This window comes from Elaeis guineensis, chromosome 5 (genome assembly GCF_000442705.2).
Source record: "Elaeis guineensis isolate ETL-2024a chromosome 5, EG11, whole genome shotgun sequence".
Lineage (NCBI taxonomy): Eukaryota > Viridiplantae > Streptophyta > Magnoliopsida > Arecales > Arecaceae > Elaeis > Elaeis guineensis.
The window spans coordinates 40,114,408-40,135,980 of NC_025997.2; the positions used below are offsets into that span (position 1 = coordinate 40,114,408).

Consider the following 21,573-nt stretch of genomic DNA (forward strand, 5'->3'; position numbering starts at 1 on the left):
TTTAGAGCCAACAGATGTAAAAATATGGACCGAAATCAGGAGAATGATCCACTCAGGCTATTGAAGGAGTACTTTACTCCTTCCACATATACCTACTCTCCTTGTATTCAAGTGCCCCCTGTGGAGACCAATCAATATGAAATTAAGTCCAGTATAATCCAAATGTTACCTTCATTTTATGGACTTAGTAATGAGGACCCTTATAAACATCTTGAAGAATTTCTTAAGATATGCTCAACTGTCAAAATTCATAATTTCTCCGATGATGCTCTTAGGTTAAAATTATTCCCTTTCTCACTTAAGGACAAAGCCAAATACTGGCTACATACTTTGGATTCCATGACTATATCAACCTGGGACTAGCTGCAAGGAGAGTTTCTCAAGAAATATTTTTCCATAGGAAAAACTAATCAAATAAGGAAAGTCATAACTAGTTTTTCCCAATTAGATGGAGAAATATTTCATGAAACATGGGAGAGATTAAAGGACCTTATTAAAAAATATCCCCACCATGCTGTACCCAAGTGGCAGTTAATCCAATATTTTTATGATGGGCTATCTGAAAGACATCGACAAATGGTCGATGCATCATGCGGTGGGACATTCATGCTGAAAAGTGAGGATGAGGCATGGCAACTGTTTGAAATTTTAAGTAAAAATTTATTACATCATATGTCTGCCTCTATTAGAGATAAATCCATGTTAAACCCAAAGAGAGGTAGAATATATGAAGTAGAAAATGCCATAGATATCCATCATAAGGTAGATGAACTGTCCCAAAAATTAGATCGTCTTCTAAATACTGGACAATCTCCGATTCCACCTAACCTAATCCAAGAAGTTTGTGCATTGTGTGCAAGTCCGAACCATTTTGTTAGTGAATGCCCAGCCGCACCTCAATTTTCTAAGTTTGTGCACGAGCAGGTTCAGCAAGCTCAAGTCCAACAAGCTCGCAGACCAGGAAATGATCCATATTCGAACACTTATAACCCCGACTGGAGAAACCATCCAAATTTTTTCTGGAGACCACAACCAGTGGTTGGTCCTTTCACACCTCGACCTCAATATCAGGACCCAACATATAGGCATGGACCATACCATCAATTTCAAAATGTTCCTCAACCGTCTACTACTGGTTACAGTTCAGCTTTTGAAGAAAAAGTTTTGAAAGCACTAGAACGATTAGAAGTCAACACTCAGACCCTTAACTCCCACACACAATCCATTGCTAAGCTAGAGACCCAAATAGGTCAACTAGCGACTGCATTCAGTAGGAGGGAAGGAGAAAAATTACCTAGCCAATCCGAGAGCAACCCAAGAGGGCAATTTGTGATTGAGAGCTCTAATACCCCAAAAATTTTTTCTGAACATGCCAAATCAATCATGACTCTGAGAAGTGGGAAGGTCATTGAACACACTAGTAAAACCAATGAGACCGACCCTAAACCTCTAACCGAAGCCAAATCACCCAAGAACAAGGAGGACCTGAAAATAGAGAAGGAACCAACTACACCAAAATCATCTTACTTGCCTAAAATCCCATTTTCGGATGCCCTGAAAGCCCCTATTCCTGTAGATAAGAAGGGAGAAAAACTCGATGAGATGTTGAAATTGTTTAAGCAAGTCCAAATTAATCTTCCCCTTCTAGACGCAATCAAACAGGTCCCTGCTTATGCCAAATTTTTGAAAGATTTGTGCACCCAAAAACGTAAATCTAGATCACAAATTCTAAAGAAAGTATGCCTCACTGAACAGACTAGTTCTGTCTTCCAGCATGCCACTCCTCCAAAGCTTAAGGACCCAGGAGCCCCCATCATTTTCTGTGTTATAGGAGATTATCATATTGAAAAAGCTCTTCTGGATTTAGGGGCAAGTGTGAATCTTTTACCTAGTTCGGTGTATGAACTTTTTGGATTTGAAAAACTGAAACCCACATCAGTCACACTGCAATTAGCCGACAAATCAATTAAGGAACCAAGTGGAATGCTTGAGGATGTCTTGGTCAAGGTAAATAAATTTTACTTTCCAGTTGATTTTTTGGTTCTCGACATGGAACTAAGTGGCAACCCCAGACAAATTTTCATTATCTTAGGACGATCCTTCCTAGCTACGGCAAATGCATGTATTAATTGTAGGACAGGAGTCATGGACGTATCATTTGGGAATAAGAAACTAAGACTGAATGTGTTTGGTGCTTTCCAAGGACCATCAATGGATAGTTGCTTCGAAGTAGATACACTAGAAGATATTATAGAAGATGCAACACCCACAATTCTAGCACCAGACCCCTTAGATACTTGCTTGGCTCACTTTGGAGTGTATGACTTTGAGGAATATATGAAAGAAGTTAACATCTTATTGGATACACCACACGATAAAATCACTCCTCCATGGACAATCAAGTATGAGCCATTGCCCACATTAGCCAGTATACCAATAGTCCCATCTTTAGAATCACCACCTACGTTAGAATTGAAACCCCTTCCTGCTACGCTCAAGTATATATTTCTAGGACTCAATGACACCCTCCCGACAATCATTGCATCAGACTTGACCCCTAATCAGGAAGCACAATTGGTTGGTATTCTGAAGGAACACAAAGAGGCTATCGGTTGGTCCATTGCCGATTTAAAAGGAATTGACCCCTCCATTTGCATGCACCATATTCATTTTGAGGCAAATGCCAAACCCCATCGAGATATGCAGAGGAGATTGAACCCAAACATGCGTGAAGTAGTAAAGAAAGAGGTGGTAAAGTGGTTAGATGCTGGAATCATCTACCCCATATCCGATAGTAAATAGGTCAGTCCCACTCAAGTAGTACCTAAGAAATCAGATATTACTGTGGTTGAGAACGAAGAAGGTGAACTGCTTTCCACTCGCATATCATCTGGATGGCGAGTATGCATAGATTATAGAAAACTAAATACCGTTACTAGGAAGGACTATTTTCCATTGCCTTTCATCGACCAAATCTTAGAACGGTTAGCAGGATAAAGTTTCTTCTATTTTCTTGATGGTTATTCAGGGTACAATCAAGTATCTGTATTTTCGGATGACCAAGAAAAAACTACCTCCACCTGCCCCTATGGCACCTTCGTTTTTCGGTGTATGCCATTCGGGCTCTGTAATGCACCCGCTATATTTCAACGGTGCATACTGGCTATTTTTTCGGATATGGTCGACAAATATCTTGAAGTTTTTATGGATGATTTTTCTGTGTTTGGAACCACCTTTGAGGATTGTCTCCATAATCTTTCCAAAGTTCTTAAACGGTGTATGGAGACAAATCTTGTCCTAAGTTGGGAAAAGAGCCATTTCATGGTGCGGAAAAGAATTGTATTAGGACATTATTTCTGAAAGAGGGATCGAGGTAGATAAAGCCAAAGTTGAGGTCATTTCAAAACTACCACCCCCTACTTCGGTCCGACAAATACGATCCTTCTTAGGTCATGCCGGATTTTATAGACGCTTCATCAAAGACTTTAGCAAGATTTCAAGACCCTTGTGCAATCTGTTGGCCAAGGATACACCATTTGTCTTTGACGAAGACTGTTTGAAAGTGTTCAATACATTACGAACAGCCCTGACAACAGCACCTATAATAAAACCCCCTGACTGGTCCATTCCATTTGAGATTATGTGTGATGCCTCTGACTTTGCAATAGGTGCCATCTTAGGCCAAAAAATCAATAAGGAGCCACATGTGATCTATTACGTTAGCAAGACTCTTTCCGATGCCCAATTAAACTACACTACAACAGATAAAGAGCTACTAGCAGTAGTGTTCGCCCTTGAAAAATTTTGCTCATATCTGTTAGGGTCTAAGGTTCTAGTTTACTCTGATCATGCAGCTCTAAAACATCTTCTCTCAAAGAAAAATACTAAACCGCATTTGATCAGATGGATCCTTCTTTTACAAGAATTTGATCTGAAAATCCGAGATAAGAAGGGTTCTGAGAATGTGGTAGCTGATAACATCTCCAGGATCTTAGTTGAACACACGATAGGCATAGATGAGGTCAAAGAAAAATTTTCTGATGAACAACTTTTTGCAATCTCCTCTAGTCGTCCTCCATGGTTTGCCCATATTGTCAATTACTTGTCAACAGGACAAGTACCTTCTCACTGGACAAAACAAGAAAAGGATCGATTTTTCTCGCAAATTAAACATTATTTCTGGGAAAAACCTGAACTATTCAAATATTGTCCTGACCAAGTTATTCACCGTTGTGTCTTCGAGAGTGAATTCCAAAGCATTCTCATTTTTTGTTATTCTTCGGCATGTGGGGGACATTTTAGTGGAAGAAAAACTGCAGCAAAGGTGTTGCAGAGTGGATTTTATTGGCCGACACTATTCAAAGATGCACATGAATTCAGTCGTAATTGCTTGCGATGCCAGCAAATAGAAAATATTTTGAGGAAAGATATGATGCCCCTATCCCCTATACTTGTAGTAAAAATTTTTGATGTTTGGGGAATTGATTTCATGGGACCCTTGCCCTCCTCATTTGGATTCGAGTATATTTTGGTAGCAGTAGACTACGTATCAAAATAGGTAGAGGCTATGGCAACCCGAACCAATGATCACAAAATCGTGATCAAGTTCATTCAACATAACATCTTTAGTCGATTTGGATGCCCAAGAGCCATAATTAGCGATGGGGGTACACACTTTACAAATAAGCACTTTGACATGCTAATGAAAAAATATGAAATAACTCATAAAGTTGCCACACCTTATCACCCCCAGACAAGTGGCCAAGTTGAGGTCTCCAATAGGGAGATCAAGCATATTCTTGAAAAAATGGTAAGACCCGATAGAAAAGACTGGTCAGCACGCTTAGATGATGCATTATGGGCTTACCGTACTGCTTTTAAAACACCCATAGGAATGTCTCCTTATCGACTTGTATTTGGAAAAGTTTGTCATCTGTCGGTGGAATTGGAACATCGTGCATTTTGGGCCATACGGTAATTTAACTTTGATATGAAAAATGCAGGTTCCAATAGGAGACTTCAACTAAATAAACTTGAAGAGCTACGCAATGAAGCGTATGAGAGTGTTAGAATTTATAAGGCTCGAACTAAAGCATACCATGATAAATTCATTGCACGAAAAATATTCGAGCCCAATCAAAAAGTTTGGCTCTTCAACTCTAGGTTGCGTCTGTTTCCTGGAAAACTTCGCTCACGTTGGGACGGACCTTTCATTGTAACTTAGGTATTTCCTCATGGAACTATAGAACTCAAAAATCTTAAACAGGGGAACACCTTTAAAGTGAACGGTCGACGATTGAAACCTTACATAGATGGAATTAGTGATGGAGAATTAATTGAATCTATTGATTTAGTGGATCCAATACCGCCATAATACTCAATTCAGTCTGGCTGAAGACGTAAAACTTAGCGCTTGTTGGGAGGCAATCCAACGATTTCATATTTTTTTTATTTTATTGCAGCTGCAGGAATTTAGAACAAGAACCTATTAATCAATGAAACTATCTTCAACTTTCGAAGCAAAATTATCCCAGGTGCACTCTCTCCTTTTATTTTCTTTGCTTTCTTACTCCATTGAGGATAATGTAGATTAAGTTGGGGGGAAGAAAATTAATCAAATCCTCGAGTATGGTCAGAAATAATTAGTTTTGTGTATCCGAATTTTATTTTGATTAAGAGTCAATTAGGCATCCTAATCAATGAATGATTAACGGTCAAGATAATTTTAGAAATACTGAGGAATAAATTATTAAGAAAATCCAATGAATGGTAGGGTTTAGACTAGACCAAATTTTAGGAGTGATTCTACAACCCTCTTCTTACTGATTTCAATAAAGAATCTGCTTCATGAGAGATTAGGTGGAAAGGTCGAGGTATGCAAAAATTCTTCTTAAAATATATATATATATATATATATATATATATATATATGTATATATAAAATATTGATTTCTTACTGAGTAACCGGGCTCCTTCGCCTAAGTAAGTGTTGTGGTTCGCATAAAAAGGTAGGCAATGTTAAAAAAAAAAATAGTGGATAATAAAGGGACTAAATTGCAAGAAGATAATAAACCTCTCACACATTAAGTTAGAGGATTTAAAGAGTAAAGTGGGAGTTGGTGAAAGAAAAGCTCTTGAAATTTCTTTAGTTAATAGTCAAACACTAATTGGGTCAAATTGATAATCCAATGAAGTATCTCTTTAATGGTCTGACCAGGTATCATCTACCTTTTGGGATGCCTAACCTAACTTTTTATTCAAGATCGAGTCGGTACACAATGCTGATATATCTATTTTACTCGAGGACGAGCAAAATTCAAGTTGGGGGGGTGTGATAAACACTTAATTTAAGTCATTTAAAGTAAAAAATTATATTTAATTTATTTTATTTATTAAGAATTTGATGCTTCTTTTTATATTTTACAGGAAAGATGATCGCCGATATAAAGAGTCCGATTCATAGATCAAAAAGACTCAAGTTTGAAGAAAATTAGACTTAAAATAAAATTAAAATAAAAGAAGGATGCATACGGTATTATAGAAAATGAAGATACTATGCAAGGAATCCAAAAGGATATAGACGTCATTGTGAAGAAATAAAAGTTTCTTTTTGGAATATAAAAAGAGTGTTCATGCGGCGTGCGCGAGCGCGCGTGGGCGCGAGCGCGGGCGCGAGTGCGGACGCGGGGCGGGTGCGAGCGCGGGCGCGGCACGACAGGCAAGCGGACGCGCGGGGTTCGTGGGGACAGACGAACAGATGGAAGGAAATATATATTTGGAAATGCTTCAAGAGGAAAAAATTATATTTTCTTTATCTGCTTGCGATCTTTTCATCTCATCCATCTATTTTTTAGTCATTAGTATTTTCTTTAGTCCCACATTGGAAAACTATGTAAAACTTCTCCCTCCTAACACCTATAAAAAGGCTTTTGTACTCCCATTGGAGGGGGTTCCAGAAATTCTTTTAGAGCCTCGCATAGAGGAAAAGAAAGGGACTACTCCATGAGCAGCTAGGCTAGCAGTCTCGGGAGTGGAGAAGAAATTTTGTAACGACACAGAGATGGTTTATTGTTCTAAACTTTCTTGTATTCTTTATATGCAATAAAGATTATGCTTTTTATTTAAATCGTTATGAGTTCTTTATTTGCTCTCTTTCATATGCTTTTATTTATGCTTTCCTGTTAGATTAATATTAGGAACAACTTTTACTTTCCGGAGACGCACCGTGATCTATGGATACGGGGTATGCCGAGGAAAGAAGAGTTGTTTACCTAGTACTTTCCGAAGACGCACCATGATCTATGGGTACGGGGCGTGCCGAGAAAAGACAGATATTTTTTCTAAAATTAATCACATCTATTTAATTAAAAAAAGAGATACAACTCTACTAGTGCAAAATTAATTCAAAACTCCCAAGCTCTTTATTTTTTAATTACATCAATTTTAAGATAATTTATTTTTTAAATTAAAAATAATGCTTCTTTCTTTTATTTTGTAATCTCAACTTAGCCCAAGGTCCCTGAGGATACGATCTCGACTCATCCTTCCTACGTAGTGAGTAGAGTTATTTTTGGTGCTATCAACGACTACGCATCAAAAGACACTGAGCGAGAGTGTGGATAGTTGTTAAAAAATATTGATATTGAGTATGACCATACAAGAGATCACATGGATATCACTTATCCGTCAGTGACCTTCTCGATGCTGTAGTGGTGTGAGTAGTTCTTTGACATACGGTGTCTCGACTACTCACAGTGGGGTTACTGTAGTTTGATTGCATATAAACATGATCTCCTAACCATTTGAATTTTTGTAGTATATATTAGCTATAGTAGGTTCATTATAAAAATAGGGTGCATACTTATAAAGAATCTATCGATCTTAGTAGATAACGAATAGTCCTATGAAATTTAAGAAATCGAGTCCATAAGTTTATGGTCATAACAAGATGATTAATGGAAAGAAGCTTTCATGAGTATCACATTTGAACTTGAGCTAATCTAATCTTTCATATGACAGATGTTGGAGTTTGATGAGTTTTTATAATCTTCTTGTTGGGACTCACAATAAAAAAATTGAATCATACGGTAACTATACCTAGGGGTTCTATTTTCTATTCTACTAGATTGCCACTACATACTGTTAGGTATGACTAGTGGATTGTAAGAACTCACTAGAATCATTCTGAATCGATAATTCTTGTTGAGTATGAGTTAGAATTATTCTAGCCCATTGAAAGGTATTTGATGATAATATGATGGAGATCATGGTATGTCTTACTATCAGACAGAATAGAATCTATGGGGTCATATACAAAAGAGGTTCTTGACTGATTAGATGGTTGAATTACGATTATGAATCGTAATAGGATTCAATTATCAATATGATTGATAATGCAAAAGTTGCAATTAACTAATTCGCTAAGTGTTAGTAAATTATAGGAGGATCAATTGACAATTAGATTGCTGTCCAGCTCAATTTGATTGAGCTATGGGGTTCAAATTAGATCCAATTGAATTATATTCAATGTGTTTTGGTTTGGGTTTGATTAGATCAAGCCTAATTAGATCACGAGATAATCCAATTACATAAGAAGATCAATTCCAAGTTTGACTAGAATTTGTTTGAATCAATTTTCTAATCAAATTAGGATTTATTTTAGATTTAATTTGAGTTCTTAATTAACCTAGAAATTAGCTTGATTTGGGTGCTACCTAATCCTAAGTTATTAGGATTAAAATACATTTAAATCAGATTTAGATCAGCCACTAAAGGAATCCTAGTTCGATTAGGATTCTCTCTCCATGTGCCAACTAACTCCATGCCTAAGAAGAGGCATGCCCCTTGGTTTTTGCACATCCAAAACACCACGCCACATCCCTTCACACCTCCCTATTTCTCCTCTTTCAGATCTGATTTTATTTAGAATAAAATTAATTTGGTTATAAACCAAAATAGGAGTCCTAGTTTGATAAGATATTTGACCTTATCAAAACCTAAACCCTATCCAACTCATGGACGCCATCTATAAATAAGGGGGCTTTGGGACGTGAAAAGTAGATTAAAAAACCATCCTTGGGGTGTGAGCTTGGGCATGGGTTCCTCTTGTGCGTTGGATTTTAAAGAGAAAAGAAGGGAAAAGTGAAAGGATTCTCATAGCATCTTTTTCCTTATCTTCTTCTTCATAGTCTTCTTCTTTTTTGAGATAATCTTAGAGATTGAAGAAGGTCCTTTTCAATCATCAAAGAAGCGATTTTTGCAAGGGAGCTAGCACCCCGAGGAGATTAAAGAGCCTCCGATCAAATCAGGCCTTGTGTGGATATCCATAGAGGCCGAACACGTGCGTGGCTACATCAGAATCTGAGACATTCTCAAATCCGGATCTGAAGAAGGAGTTCAGCGATTCAGATATGTGATTTGATCATCAAATTATTTTATTATCTGAAATCAGATACTCTTAATCTTATTTATCATTATATGAAATAGATTTATAGGTATTTGATTTAGATCTATGCATGCGTAGGATTAAATTTGATTTAATCTAGTCTTCCACTGCTTATTTTTCAAAATTATTTTGAAATCTGTATGTAAAAGACCTACAATCCAACATCTACCCTGCAGGGATCAGCGATCAAGAAAATATCGACAGTCCTGGATGAGAGTTATCGAGCATCAGCCGGCAGGTCTTCATCTGCTCAGGCTGTGGAGCACTGATGGGGCAGAAGTCGAAGACTAGTCAGCGACGAAGCGATGAAGGTTATGGTCAACGATAAGTCAGCTGGAGCTTAGTAGATAGGCTTATCAGGCTTTGAATATCTTGGACATTGGGCTTCTTTATATCATCGGTCTGCAAAATTTCTTCCAACAAAAATTATTAGGCAAATTAAAAATTTAAAATTTTTTATTTTATATACTATTGGACTATACTTATTTTATAGCATAGTAGTGTTTGTACTGCATATTTCAATCTTCATTTTTATTGTTCATAAACTAGCGACCAAGGAAGTAAATTTTTGATAGAATAGCGAAAAAGAGTATGGTCCCATGGAGCCGTTGCGTATAACTAGGTTTGGATTCTGACGAGTTCTCAAAGCAAACAGATGAGGCACCCCCGATTTAGACAAGACAACTGGAACTCCATCAGCTCCTATCAGTGTACCCCTCCATTGAGCACTGAGCACTTGAACTGCTAAGCCAATGGCCCTTCATGGAGATCTCAAGTACGGGTATAGCATTGACGACTGCTTAGACTTCCACAACGTCCTCCATCTCACGTGAAAGGCTTACTAACTTTACCTGGACAATGACCCAAAAAGAAGACAAAGAAGTTAAACTTTCCTCCCTCTAAAAATCACGGAATGGTGTGGACTTCGGACTTTGGAAGCGAGAGGGGACTTTCTCGGCTTCTTCTCATGCATTCTGGGATTTAACATCCGACCAAAAGAGGCCACGAGTGAAAGATTCAGCCTGGGTGTCGACAGCTCTCTTTCTCCACAATAACTTTACAATAAAACAAATCTCAGGTACGTGGAGGTTTCATTGTATCCCCTGGCTTCTGAGAAAGAGAGATGAGCTCACGGGATGCACCGCATGAGCTGCCACCATGTCAAAAGTTCCATGCGGGGCAATGTTTGAGCTTGCTTTTCAGCCTTACAGAGAGAAAAGGGACAAGAGCTGCATCGGCCAGTGGGCGTCAGCTGGACCACGCATGTGGATTTGTAGTTTTGCTGATATCGATACGTAAAGAATAATTGCACTGCTGTTTCGTAGGTCGACATAAGTAAACACAAATTGATTATGCAACCTACCCCAGCCACCATTGGCGTGAAAATTTTTTATAAATAAATATAATAAAAAATAATTAATTTTTTTATTGATCAATTTATCAATATTTTCATATTTTTTAAAATAAATAAATTATTTTTCAATAGATAGTATTTACTTATGAAATAAAAAAAAATCTTATCCACCTAGAGAGTGTCTAAATCATTTTTCTATAAACTAATAAAATAAATATTTAATTTTATTTCTAAAATATCTCCTCTTCATTTTCAATACCTCCATCATTCAATGCCCAATAACTCAGTCATTTACTTTCTTCAAATAAAAATATAAATAAATTTAGCAACTTATTCAGAAAAGTAGTAATGCAAAAAAACATAGATAATAGATTTTAAAGCTATTTTTCTATACATAAAAGAACGTGAGTAAATTATTTTTCTATATAAATATTATCTTCAAAATATATATTTATCCAGAAAAATATAGATTCTCAGATAAAATTTTTACCCACAAAAGAATAAGCCCTTTAGGTTAAGAGCACAGATCTAATGTGGGACTTGCATTATAACGTGCTGTACGCATGGCCATTCACGAGTCCATATATGGTGCATGTTATTTGATGGTCATCTATTGTAATACCCCAGTAATTTGGATCAAGCCTGAAAAGATCTTGCATTATTTGTAAAATCAAAAAAAAAAGGGAGCAAAGAAGAAGACTCTCAATGGGAATCTGTTTCTCTCCAATCCCTTTGGAAGATGAACTTCGAAGGATGAACGGACTCCAGCAAGGTATCTATAAAATCCTCTTCTCCCTCTAATCATCTCGCTTCCCCAAATCTCGATCAACATTAGCAGAAATCCGATGAAGACTTTTCAATTTTTTGTTGAGATCTCTCATGAGCCACCATCGAATACCTCATCAGAGATGAGAAAAGGACCAATAAATCCTCTTCTCCTTTCTTTCTTGGCCTCTCAACCATTGTTAAGGGGTTCAACTATCGGATTTCATGGTGAAAAGGGCCTTCTCTTGTTCTCATTTTCTTCTCTTCTCCCACCGCATCGGCTGCCATTGCCAGCTGTACTGGGGCTATGAGGGCTGGAGCCACCTCCGCTGGAGCCATCAGGGTTTGCTACTACTGGGAGGCCACCATTATGGAAGTTGGCCAGCCCGGGTTTGTCTTCCACTATTTTCATGGAGGAGGAGGAAGAAAGCATAAACGAGAGAAAGAGAAGAAAAGGAAAGAAAAAAAGGAAAAAAATAGAAAACAAAGATAGAAAAGAAAAAAAAAAGAAGAAAGGAGAGAGTCTCTCTCTTCCCTCTCTCCCTTCTCTATCTTTGCTTGTTTTTCTAAGTCTCTCTCTATAACTTTTTCTTTCTAGATTATTTTTCTCTCTTCGTAGATTTCTCTCTCTAAAAATTCTATGAATCAGTAAAGGGTCTAGATATCTAGGTAAACTCAGATCAACCAATTGATCCTGAGAAGAGTCCTAAACCTATCATGTTATAGTCGTTTACCATAAATTCTTATTGTTCACAATCATCTATAATTGTTTACATGAGATGTTTCGAGCAAAATATCGTATTTTCGAGTTCATAGATTGAAAAGTTAATCGACTGCCATATTTAAGTTTGAAATTGATAGAAGTAAGAATCTCTTACATAATCACCTGTATATTTTTGTACCATGCATGATGATTTTTCACTTTATGGTGGATATATAAGATTCTTTATTATATATGTGTCACATGCTGACTATTTTGATTGTTGGCAGTATAATTTTTGATGTTTTGAAATTGAACAAAAATATAATACAAATTATTCAATGATTTGTTGATTGTATAAAAGAATATGGACTAGCCATGATGTGGATTACCAACTATGGGCCAAATCATGACATCTTGGATTGTCAGTTATGGAACGAGTCATGATATCTTGGTTTGCCACGATGGATCGAAGCTCAGATATTTTAGTTTATCACCATGAACTAAAGTGTGATTATTATGAATTACCACCACGGATTGAAGTACAGTTAACGGTTTACTAGTTACAGACTAATGCATGATCATGATTAGTCTAAATTGAAAAATAATGATTGATTTGGAATATATTAATGAAACTGTTGGTGCAAAAATCTGCTTGCGCTGGAGAAGCTGGAGTCGGAGAAGTCGCGGTCGCCGCCGGGACCTGCAAAGGAAGTCTAAACCGGAGGTGGGGTTGCTCCGGCAAGACCCTCTGACGCTCAAGTCAGTTCTCTGTCTCAACAAGAATGGAGTGCTCGAACAGAGAATTTAGCAGAGTTTTGAGATAAAAGATGAGAGCTTAGAGAATAACGTATCTGGATCTCCCTTTTTATAGGCGGAGGAGGTAACGGATTGATGGCGACGTTTGTAACCGTCTGGTAGTGGGCCGCCCATAGTCAGGAGGAATTTATTACGAAGGGTAGTAGAGCGGAATCGTGGCCATCGCCGTAGCTCGCCACATGGAATCAGTTGCGAGGAGTGGAGCAGCGTCCGTTGTCGTGACTTGCCAGCGGATGGGAGAATCGCCCGGTATCCGTCGCAGGAAGTGGAGCAGGATCGTGGCCGTTATTGCGGCCTGCCATGGAGTAGTGAAGCTGCGCGGAATCCGTTGTAGGAAGTGGAGCAGGGCTGCGACTGTTACTGCGGCCTGTCAGGGGTGATGGAGCTGCACGGAATCCACCGCAGGAAGTGGAGTGGGATCATGGTTATTATTGCGGCCTGCCAGGGGGTGCAGATCCATCGGCTGAAGTTCGGTAGCGATCGGAGTCCGGCCTCTGTAGGGGTCCGGGCGGAGTCCTCCTTGCGGTTGGGGTCGTGGATGAGGCCCGGCTTCCGTGGGAGTCCGGGCGGAGCCCTCTCGGAGCTGAAGTTGCGGGCGGAACCCGGCTCCCGTAGGAGTCCGGGCGGAATCCCCTGCAATCAAAATCAAATGCGGAGTCTGGCTCCCGTAGGAGTCCGGACGAAGTCTGCTCGTAGCTGCTGGAGCCGAGGGCGAAGCTCGGCTTCCGTAGGAGTCCGGGCGGAGTCTTCCTGCAATTAAAGTTAAAGGCGAAGTCCGGCTCCCGTAGGAGTCCGGACGGGGCTTACCAGCAGTTGACATTGAGGACGGAGCCCGGCTCCCGTAGGAGTCCGGGCAGAGTCTACTTGAGGTCGAAGTTGTCGGCGGAGTCCGGCTCCCATAGGAGTCCGGACGAAGTCTGTCTGCAGCCGTCGGAGTCGAGGACGAAGCCCGACTCCCGTAGGAGTCTGGGCGGAGTCTTCCTGCAATTAAAGTTAAAGGCGAAGTCCGGCTCCCGTAGGAGTCCGGACGGGGCTTACCAGCAGTTGACGTTGAGGACGGAGCCCGGCTCCCATAGGAGTCCGGGCGGAGTCTACTTGAGGTCGAAGTTGTCGGCGGAGTCCGGCTCCCGTAGGAGTCTGGACAAAGTCTGTCTGCAGCCGTCGGAGTCGAGGACGAAGCCCGGCTCCCGTAGGAGTCCGGGCGGAGTCTTCCTGCAATTAAAGTTAAAGGCGAAGTCCGGCTCCCGTAGGAGTCCGGACGGGGCTTACCAGCAGTTGACGTTGAGGATGGAGCCCGGCTCCCGTAGGAGTCCGGGCGGAGTCTACTTGAGGTCGAAGTTGTCGGTGGAGTCCGGCTCCCGTAGGAGTCCGTACGAAGTCTGTCTGCAGCCCTCGGAGTCGAGGACGAAGCCCGGCTCCCGTAGGAGTCCGGGCGGAGTCTTCCTGCAATTAAAGTTAAAGGCGAAGTCCGGCTCCCGTAGGAGTCCGGATGGGGCTTACCAGCAGTTGACGTTGAGGATGGAGCCCGGCTCCCGTAGGAGTCCGGGCGGAGTCTACTTGAGGTCGAAGTTGTCGGTGGAGTCCGGCTCCCGTAGGAGTCCGGACGAAGTCTGTCTGTAGCCGTCGGAGTCGAGGACGAAGCCCGGCTCCTGTAGGAGTCCGGGCGGAGTCTTCCTGCAATTAAAGTTAAAGGCGAAGTCCGGCTCCCGTAGGAGTCCGAACGGGGCTTACCAGCAGTTGACGTTGAGGACGGAGCCCGGCTCCCGTAGGAGTCCGGGCGGAGTCTACTTGAGGTCGACATCATGGGCGGAATCGTTGATTCTGTTGAGGGCTTCGACTGTGGGTATTTTATACCCAACAGAAACATAAATGATAAGTCATACGAAGCCATTAGTGATGTTTACGATGGATTTATAATATGTGATTTGTGATGTATGTTTATATAACTATTGAGCTATATTAGATGCCTAATACGAGATTTTGTAGTTTATGATTTCTCTCTAATACTATTCATTCATTACTTTTAAATTGTATTATTATATTAGTATATGTGTGATAGGATTTTTATTTGATTGTAAAGCTCACACCCCTAATTCTTTCTGTCTTTTCAGAGGCACAGGACACAAAGTATCGATTGGGTTTGGCATGAAGTTCAAGTACTAAAGTTATTAGTTTATTAGTTAGTTTAATTTCTAAAACCGATGGATATTTAAATAACTATAATTGAACAAGTTTATTTAACTATGATAAATCTATTTAGTTGGTATATATTTGATCATTTATTATTTTAATTAATTTTGATTTTTGTTGGTGCAAAAATCTGCTTGCACCGGAGAAGCTAGAGTCGGGGAAGTTGCGGTCGCCGTCGGGACCTGCAAAGGAAGTCTAAACCGGAGGTGGGGTTGCTCCGGCAAGACCCTCCGACGCTCAAGTCAGTTCTCTGCCTCAACAAGAATGGAGTGCTCGAACGGAGAATTTAGCAGAGTTTTGAGATAAAAGATGAGAGCTTAGAGAATAACGTATCTGGGTCCCCCTTTTTATAGGCGGAGGAGGTAACAGATTGATGGCGACGTTTGTAACCGTCTGGTAGTGGGCCGCCCATAGTCAGGAGGAATTTATTGCGAAGGGTAGTAGAGCGGAATCGTGGCCATCGCCGTAGCTCGCCACGTGGAATCAGTTGCGAGGAGTGGAGGAGCGTCCGTTGTCGTGACTTGCCAGTGGATGGGAGAATCGCCCGGTATCCATCGCAGGAAGTGGAGCAGGATCGTGGCCGTTATTGCGGCCTGCCATGGAGTAGTGGAGCTGCGCGGAATCCGTTGTAGGAAGTGGAGCAGGGCTGCGACCGTTACTGCGGCCTGTCAGGGGTGATGGAGCTGCGTGGAATCCGCCGCAGGAAGTGGAGCGGGATCATGGTTGTTATTGCGGCCTGCCATGGGGCGCAGATCCATCGGCTGAAGTTTGGCAGCGGTCGGAGTCCGGCCTCTGTAGGGGTCCGGGCGGAGTCCTCCTTGCGGTTGGGGTCGTGGATGGGGCCCGGCTTCCGTGGGAGTCCGGGCGGAGCCCTCTCGGAGCTGAAGTTGCAGGCGGAACCCGGCTCCCGTAGGAGTCCGGGCGGAATCCCCTGCAATCAAAATCAGATGCGGAGTCCGGCTCCCGTAGGAGTCCAGACGAAGTCTGCTCGTAGCTGCTGGAGCCGAGGGCGAAGCCCGGCTTCCGTAGGAGTCCGGGCGGAGTCTTCCTGCAATTAAAGTTAAAGGCGAAGTTCGGCTCCCGTAAGAGTCCGGACGGGGCTTACCAGTAGTTGATGTTGAGGACGGAGCCCGGCTCCCGTAGGAGTCCGGGCGGAGTCTACTTGAGGTCGAAGTTGTCGGTGGAGTCCGGCTCCCGTAGGAGTCTGGACGAAGTCTGTCTGCAGCCGTCGGAGTCGAAGACGAAGCCCGGCTCCCGTAGGAGTTCGGGCGGAGTCTTCCTGCAATTAAAGTTAAAGGCAAAGTCCGGCTCCCGTAGGAGTCCGGACGGGGCTTACCAGCAGTTGACGTTGAGGACGGAGCCCGGCTCCCATAGGAGTCCGGGCAGAGTCTACTTGAGGTCGAAGTTGTCAACGGAGTCCGGCTCCCGTAGGAGTCCGGACGAAGTCTGTCTGCAACCGTCGGAGTCGAGGACGAAGCCCGACTCCCGTAGGAGTCCGGGTGGAGTCTTCCTGCAATTAAAGTTAAAGGCGAAGTCCGGCTCCCGTAGGAGTCCGGACGGGGCTTACCAGCAGTTGACGTTGAGGACGGAGCCCAGCTCCCGTAGGAGTCCGGGCGGAGTCTACTTGAGGTCGAAGTTGTCGACGGAGTCCGGCTCCCGTAGGAGTCCGGACGAAGTCGTCTGCAGCCGTCGGAGTCGAGGACGAAGCCCGACTCCCGTAGGAGTCCGGGCGGAGTCTTCCTGCAATTAAAGTTAAAGGCGAAGTCCGGCTCCCGTAGGAGTCCGGACGGGGTCTACCAGCAGTTGACGTTGAGGACAGAGCCCGGCTCCCGTAGGAGTCCAGACGGAGTCTACTTGAGGTCGACATCGTGGGCGGAATCGTTGATTCTGTTGAGGGCTTCGGCTGTGGGTATTTTATACCCAACAATTTTATTGAAGATTTTATGGGCCTTGCATGATTTCTAGGGCTTGCCCCACTGTTCATGTGGCCGTGTCACATAGTCGACCTAGAAGACGGATTTGGGATGTGATAGAAGTGGTATCAAAGCTTAGTTTATGATCATCTGGGATTGTAATGTGAATGATATCAAAATTTGAGGTTGTGATCATTAGGGACTGCGACTAAAGTGGTATCAGAGCTTAGGTTTAAAATTATCAAGGACTATAATGAGAAATTAATGATTTGTAGGGTTGAGTGTAGAAGACTGGATCTTTTGTATCGTAATATATGATTTATTGGGTCTGACCTAGGCATGAGTCATTTTGGGTGTTCTCAATTTCTAGTGCAGAGTGGCATTTAGGTTGGAAGTTATTTAGTGAACTTACATAACTTTAGTAGGTTTAGATCAGAGTGTATAATGAAAGTATGGTGATTTAAGTTATTTAATTTGATCAAAAATATTGATTTTAATTTAGAGGACATTATGATAGAGGATTGGAATTTCTTTTCGAGTGAAGGAGGCTACTTAAGAGCTTAAGAAAAATATAAGGATCGTGCACCCTTAAGTTTGGGCTTTGAGGTATGTCAATTTCGAAGATGAAATTATTTTTCGGAAAAAATGTAATACCCTATCAATTTGGATCAAGCCCAAAAAGATCCCACATGATTTTTAAAGCAGCGAAAAAAGAAAGAAACAAGGAATGAAGAAGAGGACTCCTGATGGGAGTCTGCTTCTTCTCCCGATCCCTTTGGAAGATAGACTTTGAAGGATGATTGGACTCCAATAAGGTGTCTATAAATCCCCCTCCTCCCTCTAATCATCTCACCTCCTCTCCCCAAATTTCGATCAACATCAGTGGAAATTAGATTAAGAGATTTCAATTTTTTCATTGAGGTCTCTCAGTGAGCCACTATCGAATACCTCATCGTAGGTGAGGCAAACACCTCCAAATTCTCTTATCCTCTCTTTCTTGGTCCCTTAACCATTGTTAATGGGTTCAATCACCTAATTGCTGTCGGAGATCGTCGGATTTCATGGTGAATAGGGCCTTCCTTTGTTCCCATCTTCTTCTCTTCTCCCACTGCATTGGCTGTAGTTGCCAACCATGGTGCGGCTATTGAGGGCCAGAGTCACCCCTGTCAAAGTCATCGGGGCCTGCTATTGCTCAAAGGCCACCACTGGGATGTTGGTTGGCCTAAGTTTGTCTTCCCCTATTGTCATGAAGAAGAAAGAAGAAAGAAGAAACAAGAGAAAGGGAAGAAAAGGGAACAAAAGGAAAGAAGCAAAAGCAAAAAAATAGAAAACAAAGAGAGAAAAGAAAAACAAAAGAAGAAAAGAGAGAGAGTCTCTTCCCTCTCTCTCCCTTCTCTCTCTTCAATTATTTTTCAAGTTTCTTTCTCTATAATTTTTCTCTCTAGATTGTTTTTCTCTCTCTTCATGTACTTCTCTTTCTAACAATTCTATGGACCAGTAGAGGATCCAAATGGCTAGATAAACTCAAATCGACTAATTGATCTTAAGAGGGGTCTTGAATCTATCATATTATGGACTTCAGGGCTGAAATTGAATCGGATACAAATCAGATACCAGCAAATCCATATCCATATTTATTTTGTTTGACGTATACAAATATGGATACAGATATTATTCAGATGAAAAAATTTATATCCATATTTATTTTAAATGGATATGGATATAATTTGGATACTGAAAGTATGGATATAATTACTGATATAATTTAGATAATTAAATTTTATGACTATAGAATCAAAGATATTATTATATAGATGATAAATTAAGTTAATAATATATTTATATGATTATATATATTTTTTAAATTAATAAGTATTATATAAAATTATGTAGGATTACATATAAATTCGGATATTCTGATACATATCAGATAGTTGTCTATCCTTATCTATTATCTATTTTTCTTTGATGGATATAGATATGGATATAGATATTAGTTGGATTTCAAATTTTTGTCCATATCTAGATTGATTCAGATATGAAAATGAATCCAGATGGATAATATCTATATCACTTTCACTCTTGATTATGGTTGTTTACCGTAAATTTCTGCCATTCATAGTCATCTATAATTTTTATATTTGATTCTGATCAAGTAGAGGTACAACTATTTGTACAAAATGCATCGAATAAAATATCTTGTTCTTGAGTTCATGATCGAAGAGTTAATTGATTATAGTACTAGAGTCTGAAACTGATAGAGATAAGAATCTCTTTGTATGATCACCTGTATATTTGTTTCTATACCATGCATGATGATTTTTGGCTTTATGATGGATATAAATTTTTTTATTATATATATATATATATATCATATGTTGACTATTTTGATTATTAAAAATATGATATATGATATTTTGAAATTGATCAAAAAATATAATATAAATTATTGAATGATCTATTGATTGTATAAGAGGATTTGGACTAGCCAGGATGTGGATTGCCAGTCACGGACCGAATCATGACACTTTAGATTTGTTGGGATTTCTAAGGTGGTCGTGCATATGAAGTTTAAAAATTTTTTAAAATCTAAAGGCAGCAGCATAATAGATTAAATTTTTTTTAATCTAAACATGCATACATCATATGAAAACACCTAAAGATCTAGTTTATATATAGAAATAACATGATCTGATTTTAATCTGAAAATAAATATATGATTAGATCGCATACTTATTTTATCTTTCCATCTTTAGATCTGGATCTTTATGGCAAGTTGATCTTCACCTATGAAGTGATGATCTTGGATGTCTTCAGAAGGTCCGTTGAAGTTGCACAAGCATCCGACCTCTACATGTATCCATATGAGATTTTGATCTGATCAGAAGCTTCTTGATCTCATCGGAGTGTTAGCTTTCTTGCAGAAATTGCATCTTGATGATTGAAGAGAACTCTTCTTTTCTCTCAAAATTTTTTGAGAGAAGAATAAGAATAGGAGGATGTAGAGGAAGATGAAGGAGAACAAAGAAATCCTTTCTTTTTTTTCCTAGAACCATGTATATGATCTCTATGCTAGATATTTAGAGAAGAACCTTTTTTTCTCTTTTCTTCTATGCATAAGAGAGAACCTTTCTCTCATCCTTTTTCATGCCTCTAAGAGGAACCTTTCCTCTCTAAAATCATCATACAAGAAGGAAGACCTTCTTTCTTTCTTCAGCTCATGAGGAAGACCTTCTTCCTCTCACCTTTTCTCATGCCAAGATGGGGCATCTTTTCTAATTTTTCCATGAAAAACTAGCAACTAAACCCCATGCCTAATCTTTATTTTCTGCATTCAAAAATACCCAACTGCCTATGCCCAAAAACCCCTCTTTTATAGCATGGAATAGGGATTTTGGATAGGAGTCTAACTCGTATTTTAGGGCATGTAGGAGAGGCTAAGGAATAGAGTTTGGGGTGGCCCAAAACTCCTAACTTTTAGGCATGTAAGAGAACATAAGTGCGGCTTCTATTTTAGCATGGAGGAGGGCGTGAATTCCTTTCATGCAAGAAAGAAAGGAGCACATGGGGCATAAGGTTTTGGGTGCTAATCCAAGTGTGGCGTGGAGATGAGGCAGATAGTTAGGAACATCTTTGAATCTTGATTCAAGCTTTAACCAATTCTTGGACCAATCCTAACTAACTTAAAAATTAGTTATAACCAAATAACTAATTAGGTACTAGCCTAATTAGGAATCTAATTATGTCCTAATTCAATTGGAAAATTAATTGAATCAAATCCTCATCAAACTAACTAGGGATTGATTTCTTGGATATAAGGTTATCTCATAATCAATAGGACTTGATCCAATCAAGCTTGTTATCCAATAGGACTTGATTCAATCAAACTCAAATCAAATTAAATTGAATCAAATTCAATTAAATCTGATTTAAACCCCATAGCTCAATTATATTGAGCCATATTGTAATCCAATTGTAAATTAAATCTTCCTACAACTTACTAACACTTAGTAAGTTTTACAATTACAACTTTTACATTAGATTAATTATCAATCATATCAATAATTAAATTCTATTATGATTTATAATCGCAAATCAACCATCTGATCAGTCAAAAGTCTCTTTTGTGTGTGACTTCATAGGTTCTATTCTGTCTGATAGTAAGGTATATTGTGATCCCTATCACAATATCATCGAAACTTCTTTCAATGGGTTGGAACCATTCCAACTCTACCCATCAAAGATCATTGATCATCAAAATGATGCTCATGGGCCCCACAATCCATCAGTGATATCTCGCAATATATACTGACAATCTAGCATAATAAAAGTGATGAACCTTTAGATGCAGTTACCGTATGATACAATCTCTCTATCGTGAGTCCCG

The 21,573-nt window shown here is 40.1% G+C and overlaps 1 pseudogene; it reads right to left on the reverse strand.

Moving 5' to 3' along the window:
• Positions 1-420: 420 nt before the first annotated feature.
• On the reverse strand, positions 421-518 carry LOC140858322 (small nucleolar RNA R71; annotated as a pseudogene).
• Between the last annotated feature and the right edge of the window lie 21,055 nt (positions 519-21,573).